Source organism: Pelecanus crispus, chromosome 15 (genome assembly GCF_030463565.1).
Source record: "Pelecanus crispus isolate bPelCri1 chromosome 15, bPelCri1.pri, whole genome shotgun sequence".
Taxonomy (NCBI): Eukaryota; Metazoa; Chordata; class Aves; order Pelecaniformes; family Pelecanidae; genus Pelecanus; species Pelecanus crispus.
In genome coordinates, this window is record NC_134657.1 from 3,957,172 (window position 1) to 3,976,281 (window position 19,110).

Sequence of the window (19,110 nt, forward strand, 5' to 3'; positions counted from 1 at the left end):
CTGGGCCCAAGAGAGCTGTCTTACTTCACCTGTGAAGGCTGGAGAGGAATGCTCAGTCAGAAGAGCAGACAGTTTGAATAGTGGAAGATTCTTTCTGTCACTGAACTTACATATGAAATTTAATTGTCTTTCTGAATATTTTTGTTCATTTATGATAAAATATATATATATTTTTAGCATTAATCCCAGATTGCCACGCATGTAGGCAGCATCACATTGGGGATGAACTAAATCTAGAACTAAAACTAGAGCCTGCTTGTACAAACATACGTTCACTGACATAAACCATGCAGAAGAAAATCCATTGTATCAATCTGCACAGTGAAGTAAGTGGAATAATGCTCTAAAAATAGAAGAGACGGTACTGTAGTGCTCCTGAAATGTGACATTTGGAAGCACAGTTAGCAAAGACCTGATTAAATGCACGTTGAATTCAACTGGGAATATACCCATTGTTTTTTAGGGGCATTGAATCAGGCACTCATCAGCCAAAAGTGATAAATACTGCTTGGACTGAAATGCCAGAAGCAGCTAGACATTATTTATTTTTGTAATGATATATTCTCTTTGACAGCCTAGTAAGAGCAACACTGCATTCCTATGCCAGATGCAGTGTGCAGCACTAGGCATAGTAATGTAGTTGAAATATATTGGAACACACTAAAAGAGGAATTAATATAATTGCAATACAGGAAAGTAGCAAGCCTGACTGGAGAGCACCTGAATGAAGCGCCTCAAGGAAGGCCATGTGGTTAAAGTAAAGGAGTGAACTTAGGGCTCCTGACTTGAATTTGCTTTTCTGTAGATGTCCTGTGTGACCTGGGGCAAGCTGCATCATTTCAAGGCGCACCCTGACCTGCAAAGCAGATATTTTTAGCGTTTCCCTACCTCACAAGTTGTAGGTCTGACTACCTAAATGTTTGTCAAAAGCTCAACAAATTCAAATGGAACACGCTATAGAAAGGAGAAGCAGTATTTGTTCATAAACCAAGAGGTTCTACACAAACATTTAGAAGAAGAAAAAAAACATATGCCAAAATATATAATTTCCTAAAAGAGACCTGAGTTACAGCAGAAAAGCTGTGAGCTGTATTTGAGATATTCCTTTGGTTCTGCCATGCAGGATGGAGACCGACTACTTAGGTGCAATGGTGTGAATGTTAAAATCTGAAGGTCTGAACCTACTGCAAATCAATAGATATATCTCCTCTTGAGCAGTTCAAGAGGAAGATATTGCCAAAAGGGCCGTTGATGCAAGCCGCTCCGCCTGCATGGGTATTTTGAGGAGCTCTCCTATCTGGGTCAGTGCTTTCCTTCCGAGTGCAGAACATATAAGCTGTAGTGCTGTGCCAGCTTTGAAAACATTTCTTACAATGGCATTTTGTTTTGAATTCCTAGATGTCTGAGGCTCTCTGGAGAGGATGAAAAGAAACTTTGATCTCTGTGATTTTAATAGATGCTCTCAGCTTTATTTTTTGTCAATTTTTTTGGGAAGAAACACAGTTCATTGAAAACACAAGTGCAATGAGGGGAGAACCCTTCCAGAAGCTGCCAGGAATGCTGAAGGTACCATATTTATCAAGAGGTGCTTGGGAGGGGAAGGGATGATTATATGTACCTCCCCTACCACACTGCAATCCTTTCTAGTTTCTCATTAATCACAGGCATGCCAGGCTGGTAGACGCAAGAGCAAACAGAATTGGTGAAAGAGGGCACCCCCCCGCAGTGTCCTCCTTAAATTAAACCTTTATCCTGAGATTCTATTCATTGATGACATCCTAATGCAAAAGTGAGGTAACAACTAGTACACACATTGAAATTAACTTCCCACTCATCCCCAAATCCTGTCCCTTACATGAATCTGCTCTTTTCCTGCCCTGCATAAAAGATGTTCCCTGTCTTCAGAGGTTGTCTTACATACTGAGTGCTGTTGATTTCTTTCTAATGAATATAAACAACTCGAAACGTAGCTGAGATTCTCGTCATCTCACTCCTCTCATACACATACACACAAACTTCCCTCTTTCTTTCCCTCAGGGTCTCTGAGCAGACAACAGGTCAAATAGCAGTCACAGTGGGGGAGAGGTATGCAGCAAACAGCAAATAATGAGGAAAACATTGACTTTGCTTCTCAGATAGTAAGGAAGAGTTGGGTAAGAGTTTCTTCTCTTGTGAGTGTTGCGAGATAGAATGCTCTCCAATACTCACAAATTTAGATGGATACATCTGAAGGGTTTTTTTTAATAGAAAGGCTCCTCTGGAATGCCTGCTGAGGTCTACTGTCCCTTTACACATAAGGTTAGTATTGGGTAATCTTGAAGTGCTGCAAATGTGGACAAGCTCTGTTGAAGCCTAAGGCCTTCTCAAAGGAATTTCCGCCCTGTGACTTACTTTAATTTTGGTTTTCCCTGCTCTCTCCACTGCCTCCTGCTTTCCACTGCACAATTTTTTTTTTTTCCTTCTGTTTTCCTATGTCATTACTGCACTTTTCAGTGCCACCATCTTGAAGCCAGATGTCATACAAAGAGTCTGGGGTAAATCTAAATCAGGGTATATATTTATTATCCTGCTGGAGGAATCTAGGTGAAGCTGTAGGAGCAGGTCACAGAAGTTTCATATGAAATTAGCTAAGCTCTCCCAGTATTACTTACTCCAATCTATGATGAAGTAGAAGACCCCTTACTATAGTTTTTACACAGGAGATTACCGCTGTTTTAAAATTGGAATGGTAGAGAAATGTTAGCTGTTTTGGGACATCTGTTCTCCTGATATAAAAAGACTCTATTTAAATAGGAGGATTTTTCAGTTCCAGGTGTTTTCAGAGGCTGGTGTTTGTACAAAGTAATTTTCAGAATTAGCAAGGCAGGGCAAGGAGAGGGGGAGTCCTTTGTAAGTAAATCTGATTCCACATGTTTAATATTTGATTTTGTATTTTGCTTTTGATGAGGGGAAAAAAAAATGTTCCTTCATGCACCCTTGGTGAACTTTAAAAAGCTCCTTCCAGCTGCTGATGACATGTTTTCAGCAGGATGAAAAAAAAAGGAGTGAGCCCTGAAAGTGGGAACTGTACCCTACCTACTCATCCATTGTTCTGTTGAGGTTAAAAAGTGACAGAGTCCATCCCTGTAGTTCTTCTAGAACTTCACAGAAAATGCCTGGGCAAGTGATTCTGATGTTTGCAAAGAGAAACTTGTACTTTTATGTAATGTGTTAATTAGTGTGGGTGGATATGATCAGATCTAGTCTTGCAAGCCTTTCAGACAACTCCCTGAACACTCCCACCTTCAGATATTAACAGATATCACGGCACTTGCCAAATCTCATAAAAACCCGGTAACGGACTTAATGCAGGCAGAGCATAAGTGGGTGCATTTATTTCAAAGAGAACACGTTTGTTTGCAGCAGACATTCATTTGGCCTAGTGTTCTCCTCTAGCTGAAATGCAACTGTTGAGAAAAGAATACAGGGTGACCTTGGATCACCTGTTTTGGTTTTATTTCTTCATGTGGCTTTAATAAACTTAATCTGGGTGACAGCCACTTTTCTGACAGCACTTGTTCGTAAGTTTGGGGGTAAAGCAAGATTATGTCAAACCTAATCTTTTGCATCTATCACCAAACAACCAACAGCCCTGAGAATCAGAATATTCTGCACTGTCTTTGTAGTTCTCACCTCCCTGGTGCTAAGATCCTTCAACCTGGTATTGCTTCTCAGCCCACTGGAGTTTGGAGATTGAGCAAAGCCTGTCAGTCACAACCAGCAGTTACATTCTCTAGTGAACAGAACCCTCTTTGTTAGAGTGCTTTTCTGAAGGAGATTTTGAGATGTGAATAGTGGCAGGCACCTCTCACGGATTTCAGCAACTAACTTAAGAGAAAGACATCAAGAAAACCAGGACTTCACCTTCTCCCTGCTACTCATTCTCTTCTATGCAGTGTTTCCTATGGGAAGTTGGCAATTCAGTCACTTTTCTGACTGGTAACTGTCCCTCTTCCCACCCTGTTCTAATCACCTCAGTACCTTTCTTCAATACCTTCAGGGAGTTGACAGCGTCAACAGAAACAACCCTTTCTGTGTTCTTGAGGAGAGTCAGATCAGCAAGGTAACGTGTTAGAGAGAAGACCATTCTCTGTTTTGGTGGGGCTGAGGTACCCCGGCCTGTAGACTGCAGATGGAAGACAGGACACAACTTGAATGTTGCCGGTACCATAAAAGGTAGTGAGTTCCCCCTGCTCCTGTCATCTTTTCCTGAAACATAACACCCTCTTTTGTTTCTGTAACAGATCCCTCAAGCTGACGCTTTAGCAGAAACACATACTGATGTAACCTGTGTGGACTGGATACAACTGAAAAGCAAAGACCTCCGAGGAGACAATTTGTATCTTCACACCTTCCCAGAAAGTCCAAACTTACTCGTTCCTTATGCTCACCTTTGCTATGGGCATCATGACATATTAACGCAGAAAAAAAAAGCAAGGCAAATGCATATGCTGGTTTTTCTGCATGAATCTAGAAAAGAACAGTTCCTCCTTAAATGAGGGAAAAAAGCACTCTAATTTGAGCTTGAGAGTGACCGAAGAGCAAGTATGTGAGAAAACAAAATAGAGGACAGATGCAATCTTGGAGGAAGCGTGGTGGCCCTCAACAGACAGGCAAGACGCCACCTTATACTGCTGAAGTTATATAATAATAGAGGCATGTGATTTCCATCCAAATACAAAGTCTATAAAAGATGCATGCTGTTACTCCTGCTCATTCCTATGGGTCACCATGCCCTAAAAAGCAGTCCATTAACTTTGTAGCTTGCTGGCTCAGAACGCCCCAGTACACCAGTTACTGTTTGCTGTCTCCTGGGTTTTTCTGAGGAAGGGAAAGCAACCCATATATGTAAAAACAAGGAAGGGGCGGTTTGACTCATCACTCACTTTTTCCTAGCCAGCTGTAAAGGTCATCCATCATGCCTAGGTACTACAAGGACATGTGGTTCTCTGGCTTGTGTTAGTAATCATCCTGACCTAGTGCTACTAGGTAGATGTGGTTCAGTTTCCTGGTTTTTTTCTTATGCAAAAGCATTTTTTTAATTTGAATTGTATTTATCTGAAAGAGTTGCCTCTGTATTGTACAGGCTTTTCACAGACAGGCATCCTAGGCATGAAATTTCCCTGTCTATGTTAATCAGATGATAATGAATAGAAAAGTGAAAAGTTGCCGTTTGACATCTTCCCCAAGCACCTTCTTCCCCAAGCAATGTGGAATTAATGTAGAGGGACACTGTTGGAATATCAATGCCTTAAATCTAGCCATCTCAGAAGCCTCCTGGCTTCTGTATGAAAATGACCCTGGCATCCAAAAGTGCCCTTAGGCGCCTGAGAGTAGCCTACATGACTCCCAGAAGTCCTGCCTTAGATTTGACCCCTGAGTGGTCCCTTCCCTTGAACTACCACGTGCAGACGTCAGGCCTCGGAATACATTAACTGAAACACTTCTTCATCTTCCTTTTTTAGCATCAGGCACTTTGGAGCATAGCCACCGGCTGCTGCTGCTGCTTTGGGCATTGCTATTGATCTGATGAGTGTTCCCAGATACTGTTCTGGCACATTACAGTATTAACATTAGTTATAAGAAAAGGAGGCAATTCATTGCTATCTTTTCCAGGAAAGTCAACTATTAGTGCCTTTATGCAGAGAGAGGAGTGAAATAAATGCAGGGGTGATACAGTTTTTGGAATATTTTGGCTATATGAAAAATGCTGTCATATGGAATCAGGGTTTATAATAACAAGGGCTCATCTCAGAAGAATGTTAACAGAAGATGGAAATGGTCATAATGGAAAACAAGCGATATTTGAACACACAGTTCCTCTCCCTGGAGCCTGCTGGGAATGCTGATTTCATGCAGACATGCCATAGTGAAATCAGTTCACTCGCATGGTCATTATACCCCCTGCAACTCTGCCTATTACAAGTAATAGCAGAGGTGACAAGCCCCTTGTCTCTGCTCTCTCAACTGTTGAATGTAGCAAAATAAGAGCTTTTTTTTTAAAAAAATCCATCCATCGGAGAACATTTGTTCTTTGGTTCAGTGTCAGCCTTAGATAACGGAGAAGACTCTCTCAGATACCGGAAAGAGAAGCCACTGCATCTACTAGCTCATTCCTTGAGGTCTCAGGCCACATTTCTCCTTGTTAATAATAAATAAAGTGGGAAGAATATGATTGATTCAAATCAGCAATAGCATTACACAGAGTCACAAATCAGTTGTGAGCTATTGCTTGGCTTTCTTTTCCCCAGCAATAAAACACCTTGTGGTCTCTTCTGGAGTCCCACCAGGGCTGCAAATTCATGGAGAATACTTGCAGAGCTGGGCGGCGGTTGTTACTGTTCTAAGGGCTATGCAAAGGCCAAGAGAGAGAGAGAGACACCGCAAGCAATACTGTGTGTGCTTTGTGGGCTGAATAGTCTGTAACTTTCAGTATTCTAATATTCTTGAATATTCAGGACTGGCAATCTGACATGTTTCTTAACTGTCTGCTATTGCAAAAAAAAAAAACCTTCTTCACCCACATCAACTATTATAATACTTCTGAACCCTGAAACGCGTTCAGCTTCTCTGTGGTCCTGTTGGCATAGCTGAGGTTTAACAGGCATGTTAATCAAATGAAATATAGCCCTGAATTTGTTTAGGAGGGATCTGACGCTGACACAGAAAAATAATTTAAAAAAAAAAAAAGTGTTGATGTCCTGCAGCAAAAGTTGCTACATACGTTAAAAACCGAAGAACTCATGTACAAACAGCTGCTTTTAATCATTCAATAGAATGTTCTGCTTCCATCATTACAGGGTTATAGCATTGAGCCTTCTGACCTCATTTTGATTGTTTTAAACATTCAGAGTCAATGCATCTTCATTCCAGTTTTAAAAATAGGTTTCCCAATACACATCCCCTCTGTTAAACAAATTAGAGAATTGTAAGTTTTCCTGTATAAAAAATATAATTTGTTTTTTAGTTCAGACAAGTACTCCACACATCAATTAAGAAAATAATCTTAATTCTTTCCATCTCTTAAGCCCAGTATTTAGGAGCACCAAGGCTTTCTGGCTGGAGATGTCATGTTTCCTGTGATGCAATCTGACAGGTAGCGTTGCAATCTTCAGTACTTCCCTTTAAAAACCTCCCCATATTGTCAGTCAGATTTGCCAATGGCTCCTAATCGCACACAATAGAGGAAGTTATATTCTATCTTTCTTCTTCAGTGAACCGAGTTCTTGCAAATGAACTCTGAGAGAAGACCTTCTTTTGAATGAGCCACAGGAGCCATGCTGAGTTTATTTTAGTTGGGTTCATATTAGGTCTGATTTTTGCTGATCCCTTCATTTTTCATCATTTTGCCTGTCTCTTCCGATTGTTCCTGTTGGGGAGGACTGTGTGTTGAGAGTTTCTGCGCCAGAATGCTGTGCACGCAGATTATTCATCTCTTTGCCTTCCCTTCAGGCAGTCTCTCACCTGTGTGTGCCTGTGTCCACACCTTCTCATACATTAACACTGCGAACTGCCCTAAATGTCTGCGAGATGAGCGCTTCCTTTAAAGCCTTAAGTGTACCAAGAGCCCAGAGAGCTAGCATTACTGCTGCCTAACGAGTTGATAACTGCGTATTGTTTTTAACACCTACAGGATTTGAATTTGAACTGGGAAAGACTGGTAGGTAGTGGTTGGCCACTTTATGGTTAAAGGGGGAATCATAAGCTAAAAGTCAAGCAATGAAAGAAGGAAGGTTTATGCATGAGAAGTCCAGAGGGTGCAAACGGTAGGTTTAGGTGCAGCATCCCCGCTTTCTGGGACAAAGAATTGAACTGTAGATCTAGTGGCACTTATAGATCAGTCCTGAAGTAGAAAATAAACACACAGTAAAGCGCATGAACCCTTTCCATCTGTCTGAATAATGGAAGTATGGTGCAAGCCCTGAACTGCAGGGTAGCCAGCACTGCTGTTTGATTTCTTCTGATAATTTACCATTCAGGAGGACCTAAAAAGTGTCCTTTTGCAGTATAAAGTACATATCGTGTTGGATATGCTTTAAGGCTGGATGGGCAACTCATGTTCCCGTGATCCTCATTACAGCTAGCAGTAGTTTGACATGGGCAACTCTTGACATAAAATTAGCCTGTTTTCTTTCAATGGCTTCTTTTAAATAGACTTCTTTCAAATTTTCATTTATCAAATACTTTAGATACTTGATGGTTCTCGGCCAATGATTTGCTTGCAAGCTATTCACCATGAACTACCACTTTGAGTGTTTGCCATTCATTAACGTATCGTTTTCCTGTGGAACTGGCCATCCAAATCACATGGTGGCTTTGCTTTTCCCTGGCTGGATGCCTTCCAATCCCACAGAAAGCTTTCTAGGGGCTCCAGTATGTCTGATGATGACTGTGAGATGGCTTCTGGCAACAATATTAATGCAAATGCATACTTGAATGCGTTCTCATGACATATTCCAATCTTGTGATCAAAAATGTGCTTATAGACATTTTCAAGGGGGAAAAAAACCCTGACTTGGGATACCGTCAAAAGTGCATTTGCCTTTACTTATAGCAGCAAATTTGCACAATTCGTTTTTGTTTCCTTCACTGGATTCACCTCTCTCAGCCTCAGATTGTCAGGGGGAAAAAAAAAAAAATCACGCTGTGCTGATCCTGGAAATAGTTAATTAATATAAAAGTGACCTCCCGACATCAGGGCATGGCATATTTCCATGCGAGGGGAATGGCATTATGATTATTTGGGGTTTGTTTTGCTGCATACTCACCATATGCTGCATACTCATACTCAAATGAACTAGGGTTCATTTAAGAAAATAAACCACAAGTGGAATAAAGTTGTACTGCCCCTTAAATTTGGAAAGTGAGCAAATGTGGAAAAAGAGCAGAACGTCTGCACGCACTGAGAACACAGGTGCCTTAGCAGAAAGGTTGCGCTTGCTGCTGAGCATACCTCACTTCACCTGACGTTCATGGTCTCCCTCTTCATTCTGACTTCTGAGCTGATTTGAAACTCCTGTGTCAAAACTGCAAGCATAGTTATTTTGACATGCACCTTTGCAAACCTTGCCCTATCAGAGCGTTTCAGTTTCTATTATATACGTAGGGCAAGGGTGAAACAGAAGGCTGTACGGCCTTGCCTGGTGTCCCAGAATGAGACAATATACGATTGCACTGATGCTATAGCTCTTAGGGTCACCCTAAAGCCTTGGCGCGATAGCGGCCCGGATCAAGTTCCTGGCCTACGGTTCAGAGGCAAGTGCTGCCACTGCTAAGGCAAACGCCACAAAATAGGGTATTTGCCATGATCCATTGCTTATGTAATTGTGTGGCTCTCTATAGACAAACCCTAGGTGGCAAATTGGTAATCGGGTTTTCACACTGGTACTTGACCCTTTAGATTACAACTTCCTCTTAATGCCATAATTTGCAATATTTCCATGCCTTAAAACAAAACAGCTTGAAAACCTGGCCCTTTGGCTCGCCGAGGTGTGTTTTGAGGAAGGAGGAGGAGATCTGCTGTGCTGAATTGGCCTAGAAATGCAAAGGCTCTGAGGATTTAATCGCAGAAATGTTTGCTTAGGGGCACTCACGATGGGTTTTTTCCTTGGGACTTTTAGCAAACGTAGCCTTTGTTTGCATTTTTCTGTGGTATGTGTTTACTGTTCATTTGTGCTGCACATGGTGTGAGAAATTAGCCATTATGTTGGTATTTTTTTTTGCCTTTGCTTTCATTCTTTTTACCCCCCCCCCTTCAAAATCCTCACAATTCCTTTCATTATTTGATGTTAACAGGACAAAAGAAATAAATACTTGAAAGAAGATACAAGCTGTGTTTCTGTTTTACTTTGGAGCTGCTGTGGTAACTGAATACCGGTCTGCAAGGTCAAAAAAAGAAAAAAAAGGGAACTGCCAGAAAACCTCAGCGCTCAAACCACAGGTTGCGTTGCCTATTGTAAAGCAATTTTCAGCCCACATGCCTAAAGAGCGTAACAGTTGCTCTGTAAATCTCCGAGTGTTTCATATAGTTTCCTTGTCATGTGGCCATTAAGTTTTATAACCTTTATATTTCAAGTGAAACAATGAATGTGAATTCCTTCTAAATGTCCTAATAGATTCCACATGTTAGCAATTTTTAATATTTTGGTTGCTCAGTAGGTAGCGAACCCGCCTGTGGGACGGTTGGTCTTGGCCGCAGACCTCGGACGTTGCCTCGCCGGGGACGGACTCCCGCTCCCGCCGAGCGGCCGCTGCCCGCCGCCCGTCCCTCCGTCTCCCGCCGACGCCTGAGCTCACTGTCAAAGCACGCCTCGGCCCCGCGGCGGCCCGCCAGCACAGCCCCGCGCCTTCCAGCGGGGCCTGCCAAGGGACGTATGCATTCTATACGCTGCTTCCCCCGGCCCGTGCCCAGCCCCGCGGGGCCTGCTGGGAGCCACGCGTGGCCAGCTAAGGGACGTATGCATTCTATACGCTGCTTCCCCCGGCCCGTGCCCAGCACCACGGGGCCTGCTGGGAGTCACGCGTGGCCCGCCAAGGGATGTATGGATTCTATACACGCCTTCCCCCAGCCTGCTGGGAGTCATGTGTGGCCCGCCAAGGGATGTATGCATTCTATACGCTGCTTCCCCTGGCCCGTGCCCAGCCCCGCGGGGCCTGCTGGGAGCCACGCATGGCCAGCTAAGGGACGTATGCATTCTATACGCTCCTTCCCCCGGCCCGTGCCCAGCCCCGCGGGGCCTGCTGGGAGCCACGCGTGGCCAGCTAAGGGACGTATGCATTCTATACGCTGCTTCCCCCGGCCCGTGCCCAGCCCCACGGGGCCTGCTGGGAGCCACGCGTGGCCAGCTAAGGGACGTATGCATTCTATACGCTGCTTCCCCCGGCCCGTGCCCAGCCCCACGGGGCCTGCTGGGAGTCATGCGTGGCCCGCCAAGGGATGTATGGATTCTATACACGCCTTCCCCCAGCCTGCTGGGAGTCATGTGTGGCCCGCCAAGGGATGTATGCATTCTATACGCTCCTTCCCCCGGCTCGTGCCCAGCCCCGCAGGGCCTGCTGGGAGTCACGCGTGGCCCGCCAAGGCATGTATGCATTCTATACGCTCCTTCCCCCAGCCTGCCAGGAGTCACGCGTGGCCTGCCAAGGCATGTATGCATTCTATATGCTCCTTCCCCCGGCCTGCTGGGAGTCACGCGTGGCCCGCCAAGGGATGTATGCATTCTATAGGCTCCTTCCCCCAGCCTGTGCCCAGCCCCGCGGGGCCTGCTGGGAGTCACGCGTGGCCCGCCAAGGGATGTATGCATTCTATACGCTCCTTCCCCCGGCCTGCTGGGAGTCACGCGTGGCCCGCCAAGGGATGTATGCATTCTATACCCCCCCGGCCCGTGCCCAGCCCCGCGGGGCGCCGCTCCCCGGGCGGCCGTTAGCAGCCGTTAGCAGCCGTTAGCAGCCGTTAGCAGGCCGTTACCAGCGCGCGGGGGAGCCGGGCGCTGCGGCTCGAGCCGCACCTGCTCGCGCGCCGCAGAACTTTCCAGAGAGGCGGGCGGAGGCGCCCTCTGCGGTGAGCTCAGAGCCGCGGGGTTGTTCTCTCTTTTGGGGCAGGCGGGGGGAACCCCTCCAGGCCAAGCAAGCGACGGCCTTTGCCTGCGCTCGCCGCCCGGGCCCACGGGCGGGCAGCCCCGAGCGCTGCGGAGCCGCCTTGCCCGAGCGGGCCGGGGAGGTGGGGAGGGGGCTCCGCAGAGCCCGGGGCGGAGCGGCGCGGGGCTCGGGGGGCTGCGGGGGAGCCAGGCGGGGCAGCGAGCGGCCCTGGCTGCCGGGGAGGGAGCGGGGCGCGCTGCCAGGGGCGGCCGCTCGGCGCTCGGGAGCAGCTTGTCGGGGCGTCGGTGCCACGATACGCCCTGATGGCCCGCGATAGCTGCAGGGAGGCTGGCGACCCGCCTGAGTCGCGACGTGCCCGCCGGCCGCGGAGCAGAGACGGGCCCGGAGGCCCGCGCCTCTCCTGTGGAGGGGTTTGCTGGTGGAAGCCCGTTCTCCACAGATGGGCTGATTTCATGTAATTGTCTTTAGTTTCATTTCGTTTCGCTTTAAGCGTAGGATCTGAAGTTCTCGGTAATTGGCCCGCCCTAAGGCATGGGGGTCTGCTGTCAGAGTGAATCCAGAGCTGCGTTCGTGACAGAAGCGAGTGGAAGGGCATTGAACCCTCAGGATCTGAAGTGGGGGATTTGTGTTTGTGAAGGTCTGGCTGCGAGCGCAGGCAAAGGGATTTCCTCCGATCTGTGGAATCGCCAAGAACAAAAGGACCTGCCAGGGAGAGCGAAATGCTGCGTTCCCAATGGCTGCCCTCTTTTCTGTTTCCATAATGTGGGGTTTTTGGGAGGAGGGGGTGGAGGTGTTGGGGGTTTTGTTGTTGTTTTGGGGGGGTGGGTTGGTTGGTTTCCACAAACAGCAGAAGCCTGGAAGTTGGGTACCGTGAAAAGAGGGCCCTGCTTTCCCTTAAAGCTCGACCTGTTAATTGTCCTCCTGGATGCTGTCATTTCTAAAGCGAAAGCTGTTTCTCTCTCTGAACGGCTGGGTTTTCACAAGGTCTTTTCTGCTGTTAACGAACACTGGATTTCTTGGGATAGGCCAGAATGATTAAAATCGCCGCGTCAATTTGTTTTTTAATGGTGATCCTTAAACCGCAAGCTGTAAACGGTTTGAGCTGCACTTCAGTTCGGCTTGCTTTTAGTTTTCCCATGCTGGCATGGGATCTTTTGAAGTATTTTTACTTTTCTGTGTGGTGGATGGAAGGAGCAAAGAACTGGGATATGTGGCGTTTGAACTCCGCGATTGGTTTTAGGCATCGTCATTGACATTTGCTGTATCGATCCTGTGCCTTTTTACCTGCCTGTGAATAGTTTCAGTTAAAGAGGTGTTAAAATCTCTAACAAAGGCTTTGAAAGCTTGCACAAAGAACCCCTTGTATGGAAATCACTGTTGTCTGTTATTTTATTAGTTTAATTATCCTGATGCAATGGTAAGTGAGTATCTGTGCTGGTCCTACGGTTGAGAAATACAGATACTGGGCGAGTTACGCAGTGTGGGCTGAGGGTTTGGTGCGTATCCTCTGTTTTCTTATGCAGCAGCTTGAAGTTTGATGTCTTCTTGACAGTCTTGCTTGGCTCTTTTTAGCAATTTTCATGCCTTGAAAATATGCAGGGGTTAGGTGGGGGGTGCTGGATCGTGTTCTTTGATAAGGGCCCGGGATTCCTTTAATAACAAGGAGTCTTTGTTGCAGACTGGTCTTTGGCGACCTTGGTGTGGGAGCGGTGAAGTTTGAAATGGATGGTGTCACTAAATTAGTGACCACATCACAACTACTCCGGTCTGCACCGCTTCCAGACAAATTAAGCCATGTGTCAAGGCAAGGTCATCTGGTGATCCTGAGAAGCCAGTTTAATATTATTCTTAGACCACAAGGAATTTCCACGTACTGTAAAGCTGTCAGGCTGTGCGTCTGCCCCCCCAATCAGTGGGACAGCAGCTTTGTTCTCTGTGTGTACAGCGATACTTGTGATGGAGTTCTGGGGCACTGTGATGGTACAGATTATTAATAATAATAAGCTGTTTGTGAGAGTTGCTGCTGGAGCTAAAGCAGCTTAGGTGTATCAAAGCCATGGAACAGCTATAAGGTCCTTTGTCAGGTCAAAGAGTATAATGAAGCTAAGGTTTACAGGAAACATTTATTCTTCTCAATTAGCGGAGTCTACTCACATTCTAACTCACCATCTCATAGAGGCAGAGAGTGCCAGCAGGCAGGTATAAAAGCGTGTTGGTTCTTGGGAGTGCAAGATTAAGCATGAGCGAGAGTGCTAGCTGCTCAGTCGAGCAGTGAAAGCACGACAGGTTTGGTTTGCGCACTGTTTTCTGATGATGTGTCCGGTCATTGAGAAGGCCATCGAATACGCTTTCTGTTGCCCCAGAGAGTGCTGGGAGCAGTCCTGAGCACAGCAGGAAAACAATGAAAGCCTGCCAGAAATGCGCATTCTTGGGCAGTTTTTCCAGTAGTTTGCATCACCTGGTGCGGAGCTCTGACGTGCTGAATCAAGAGCTGGTGCTGAATGTGTTTGCTAGCAGGTGGAACCGGTGCCCTGCTACTGCCTGCACAGCGGGGGTAACTTCAGGGTGTTCTTGTCCCACATTTATTGGGTACAGGGGGAGGATGTGTGGGAAAGTTGTAGACTATCACTGAAAGGAAACTGCTCGGCAGTTCCCAAGCAGAACCTTTTCTGTATTCTGCAGTATGAGTAGCTTATGGATGCATACAGGCCCATGGATCAGGGAATCCTTTTCTCCAAAGAGCAGCAGTAGCACGTCTCACTACCCCAGCCTTTCCTTCACTGACTTCATGGGGGTTTTTTTGGGAAAAAACATCTAGGGTCTTCCTGCTTATGCTCCGTGTTAGTGCAGTTACTGCTCTGTTCTTTGCAGTATTTTAAGTACGTTTGCTGTGTTCCTTTTGAGGATCTTGAGCTGCAGAAACGAGGTAATGGACATACTGGGCTAACCGGCACCTTGGAGATCATGAAAGTAGTGGAACTGCATGACAGTCCCCTTGCAAGGGCTGCCAAAATGGATCGGGGTCTATTTTAAGCTACCTTAGGAAGTGCCGCATCCTTGGAGGAGCGACAGGGTGCGGAGAAGGTGGGGGCGCAGGATGGGTGCCATCCAGCCTTGGGAAAACCGATAAGCTTGAACACAGTATCAGGCAATGTTGCTGACTGTAGAACTTTCCTGTTTGCTCTTGAGGATGAGGCTTGTTGAAGCTTAGAGCATAAATAATTATTATCTCTCCAGTGCAAGGGCTCTCGCTCTGTGCTCGGCCCTCCGTCCCAGCCCCCGCTCCATTCAGCAGGGTCAGGGAGAAGGGAATAAGAGGCGGTGTCTTTGGCTGACATGAACCCGCTGGGGAGGGATGAGAGGAAGGGGGTCTTGGGGGCTGGGTTCAGAGCAAGGTTAGCCAAATATCGGATAAATTAAGCAAGAGAAACAGACAGCTCAGCTTGCAGTGAACTTTTCACCCAGCTAACCTGTTCCTCACCCTGCATTGCACAGGTGGAGTACAACTCAAGTAGAGCACAACCCTTGCTCTCCCTGCCTCCTGTTTTTTGCTGTAGCCTAAAGCATGGCCAAGGGGAGAGCAGGATTTGCTGCTTTGAGTCCAAGAAATATTATAGTTCTAATTGCTGTCTTAAGAGCACTGAAGTTAACACCACTAATTGCAGAGGGGTTAGTTGTTATTTGCTCCAGTGTAGAACCAGGACCAGTAATTTCTGGTCATAGAGGATCGAGAAGAAATTCCATACTGGAGAGGGCCAGGAACAAATGATGGTGTCTAAACAGGGATGATTAGAGATCCTTTGTGGGAAAACGCAAGACTGGTGGGAATTCAGTGAATTCTAGTGTTTGTGTCTCTCTGACTTCTGCATTTGCAGTGCAAGTAAATACAAATAATTGCTGACAGATGTTGTAAAAACATAGCATTATGCTAACCATTAAGCTTATTTTTTTTCTTAGTTATTGATAACTAGACATGGCATAGTTGGGCTCTTACTCACATCACCTCTGTGTAATGGGCTTTGCTCCAGAGGTGTGGTATGGAACCAAGAGCTGAATTTGCTCTGTTGACCCTTTCCTAAATCCCTACTGCTTCCTCTCCCTCTCTCTTCTCCCAAGAAAGCTCTAAGCAAATTAAAGTTACTTTTTTTTTAAGTAGTTGTTCCACCAATCAGTGCATAGTGGTGAGGCTGACATTTTTTATATGCTTTCTTGGACCTTTTTTCTGGTTTGTGCTGTGGCAGGTTTGTTGGAGAGTAATATCTGGTAAAGCACTTCAACCTAGTTTGTAGGCTAAAATCACTGTTTTGAAATTGGGACTCTTGAGTTCTCTTCTGATCTTCCTTTTTCCTTTTCACTCATTGTAGGTAAGGAAGGTCTGAAACCAAGTGAAGCTTCTAATGTGCAGTATTTCAGGGAGTTAAGGCCCGTATTTTTGCGTGTGTGTGCCTAAATTCCATAAAACAGGGGTCCTGAGGACCCGCATTAAGAAACTTCTACGGGTGGTGCACTTTCAGCTCTGTGTCTGAGATGGAAAGAGCATTGTATAAACCTAGAGATAATCTCTGACTTCAGGAAGCTGTGAGCCTTCCTGGAGCAGTGAATATTTTCAGTTTTGCTTCCTGCTCTGCTCAGCGCAGAATGATGATTTCTAACCCGTGTTTTGGACCTGGGAAGGAGGTCAAATTCTTCTCGGACTGCGTGTAAATGTCAGTTCCCATACAGCTCCTCAGCCACTGCCAGGTTTACATTAGGTGATTGGCTGCAAAGTAGTACTGACAGCATCTGCCTTGGTATCCAAATTCCTGGCTGCTGAGGAAGGACAGGAGCTCAGACCGACATGACCACATTGTCCAGATGTGCGTTCAGGTCAGCCCCGTGTTGCAGCAGAACAGCTGGTGTCAGCTGGCCCGGTGGTGCCACCCTGGGCTACAGGGCCACTGTGGGGGCATGTCTGGGGAAGAAAGGCCATGCCTGTTGTAGAGCTTACTGCTACCATTTGCAGCTCGCTCACGCCTCTTGTACCAGAGCACGAGAATGGAATTTTGCTTTCTTAACGTTGCAGTGTTTTGCTCATCACGTGAGAAACAAATGCGGATTGGATGCAGAAGCTTGGGATTTCTGTTGACAGAAAAGGGCCATGGTTCTGTAGGTTGGGAAAAGCGGGGTGTGTTAGAAGAAGGTGTGGAGAAAGGGAGTATGGGAACGGTAGTGTGGTTGCCCTTGAGTTGCTGAGCCTGCCTGTTGCTGATGCTACTCATTGTTTATCAAACAGTTTTTCTTCTCATGTGGTTGTTTAAAAAGATAAAAGAAGTAGTTGAAATCTGCATAAGGCAGCGCTGCTCTCTGCTGCCCCTTCCCCTGCAACGACAGGAGCGTTTTTGTAGGTTTGGTGAGCCTAATCAGAGAATGGATTCTGTTCAAACTCACTTTTTTGTTTGTTTGTTTTGGGCTTTTGTTTTGTTGTTCTGGTTTTGTTTTGTTCCTTTGGGATGGTTCTGGCTGGCCAATTTTACAACCTGTAGTTTTAAATGCAAGTACCACCACTGGGGAGGGGATGGGGCAAGGGCAAGTTCAGCGGTCATCAGATAAGCGAGACCACTCCTTTTCTGTCAGTTTAAGCAGATTCAGCAGAGCTCTAGGTAACATCATAACCTTCCTGAAGACAAATTTGCTTGTCTGGTCTGTCAGTAAGAGTGTATATTCTCCACGAAAGTTGTTCACTTTTCGATGTGTTGGTGACATTTCCCAGACCTGTTTGGCCATTCACCTTGTGGCTCGAAACCCTTGTGTCGTGGCAGGCTTGTTTCTTCTACAGTATTTTTTACTGCCCCTTGAGTGACATCATTTAAATGATGAGTCTCTGAGAGATGATTCATACCAAAAAAAAGATCTAATAATTGTTACCAGTTATTCAAATCAGTGTTACTGATTTCCCGCATCCTCCCACTGGTCCCTTGAGCTCCCCCACCCACTCGTTTTTCCTAATAATTCCCAGGCTTTCTGGCTGTAGGCTCAGTATGCCCTCTTCTGCATTACTGTGCTAAGGTGTAAGTATCTAGCTCTCCCCAGAGGAACATTTAGGGCTTGGCTGCAGCAACTTGCGTAGGCAGATACGAGCTGGAATTGAACTAGCAAGGTAGATTGACTACTGGCAGCTTCAGTAGAGCTTCAAACCGCTTTCACAGCACATCTACTTCGCTCTGCTGTGGCGACGTTGGCAATCTCTGAGGTAGCTAGTTCAAAGCTAGATGAGTCATGTATCTGCAGGCTACAGTCTTGGGGTGCACAGAACTGCAAACTGGATTCTCTAGAGGAGTTCTGCAAAGAATTACGCTAATTACACGTTCCGCACTAGCAAAGACTTGCACCAGTAGCGACCCCATGTGCTGTTGCTGTTCCAGTTTGTAGTTATGATTGTTTCTTCTCTTTCACAAGTAAAGATCCTCAAGAACATGAGGCTTGTTCCTCCAGCACTGTGAATTGACATCTGTATTGTGCGGTGATTCGTCTTGTCGATGTAAACAGTAAGCTGCTGTTGAGAGCAGCCCTGTTTTCTTCAAGCAGCTCCGCAGTCTGGCCCCTTTTTCCCATCATGTTCTTCTCTTTTCATACCCCTATGCATTATTCCTTGATCTTGCCTGTCTGAGTCCTTCCACATCTGTATTCTCATTTCTTTGACGTTCCTCGCTCGTTCTCTCTCTTAGTAATTTCTTCTGTTGGCAGGAACATGCTTGATTTTGCCCAGAGTTAGATGGATCTGGAGTCCCAGAGATGGAAAAGGGGGGAGCTGGATCAGTTCTGGATGCCCACAATGAGATATTTCAGAACACATTTACATTAGGGCAGCTGAAGTTCTGAAGTTGATTTTAGAGGTATTTTTGGCTGTGTTAGACTGTCTTGTGCGAGGCCTAAAAGAAACAGAAAACTGTAGACACACAGTCGTACGGATTTACAGAGTTGTTCTCCCCTAAGCAAGGAAAACAGCATTCACCCTCCCTATTTATTAGCCCCAGGGGCGGGGTGTTAATCTGAATTTGAGGGGTGGGAGAGTTGTTAGCTTGTTGAAATTTGTGCTGTCAAAAATCCTTATACAGGAAGTGAAAAGCCACTTCTGTTGGTGGAGCTCATTTGTTCACTCTTGCTGGGAGGGGTTGGGATGGCAGCAACTGAAAAGATGACTGTTCTCCCCGGTGTTTGAGGTGAGTTGTTCATTTCGCAGACAGTGGCAAGGAGAATGGAAAGGATATTGAGGAAACAGGGCACAGAGACAAGGTCTTAGTTAATATGAGGACACAGGGGACCTCTTCAGATGACTAATAAAAATACAGTCAATTTCCTAATACCCCCATTTTTTAAAGGGAAAAAAACCCCTCTTCTTTGGGGTTTTCCTATAGAGGAGATATGAGGATATGTTGTCATATTAAAGAAAGGGATCTAAAGCGTAATCCATCTCTCACACAGGATTCCTGAATT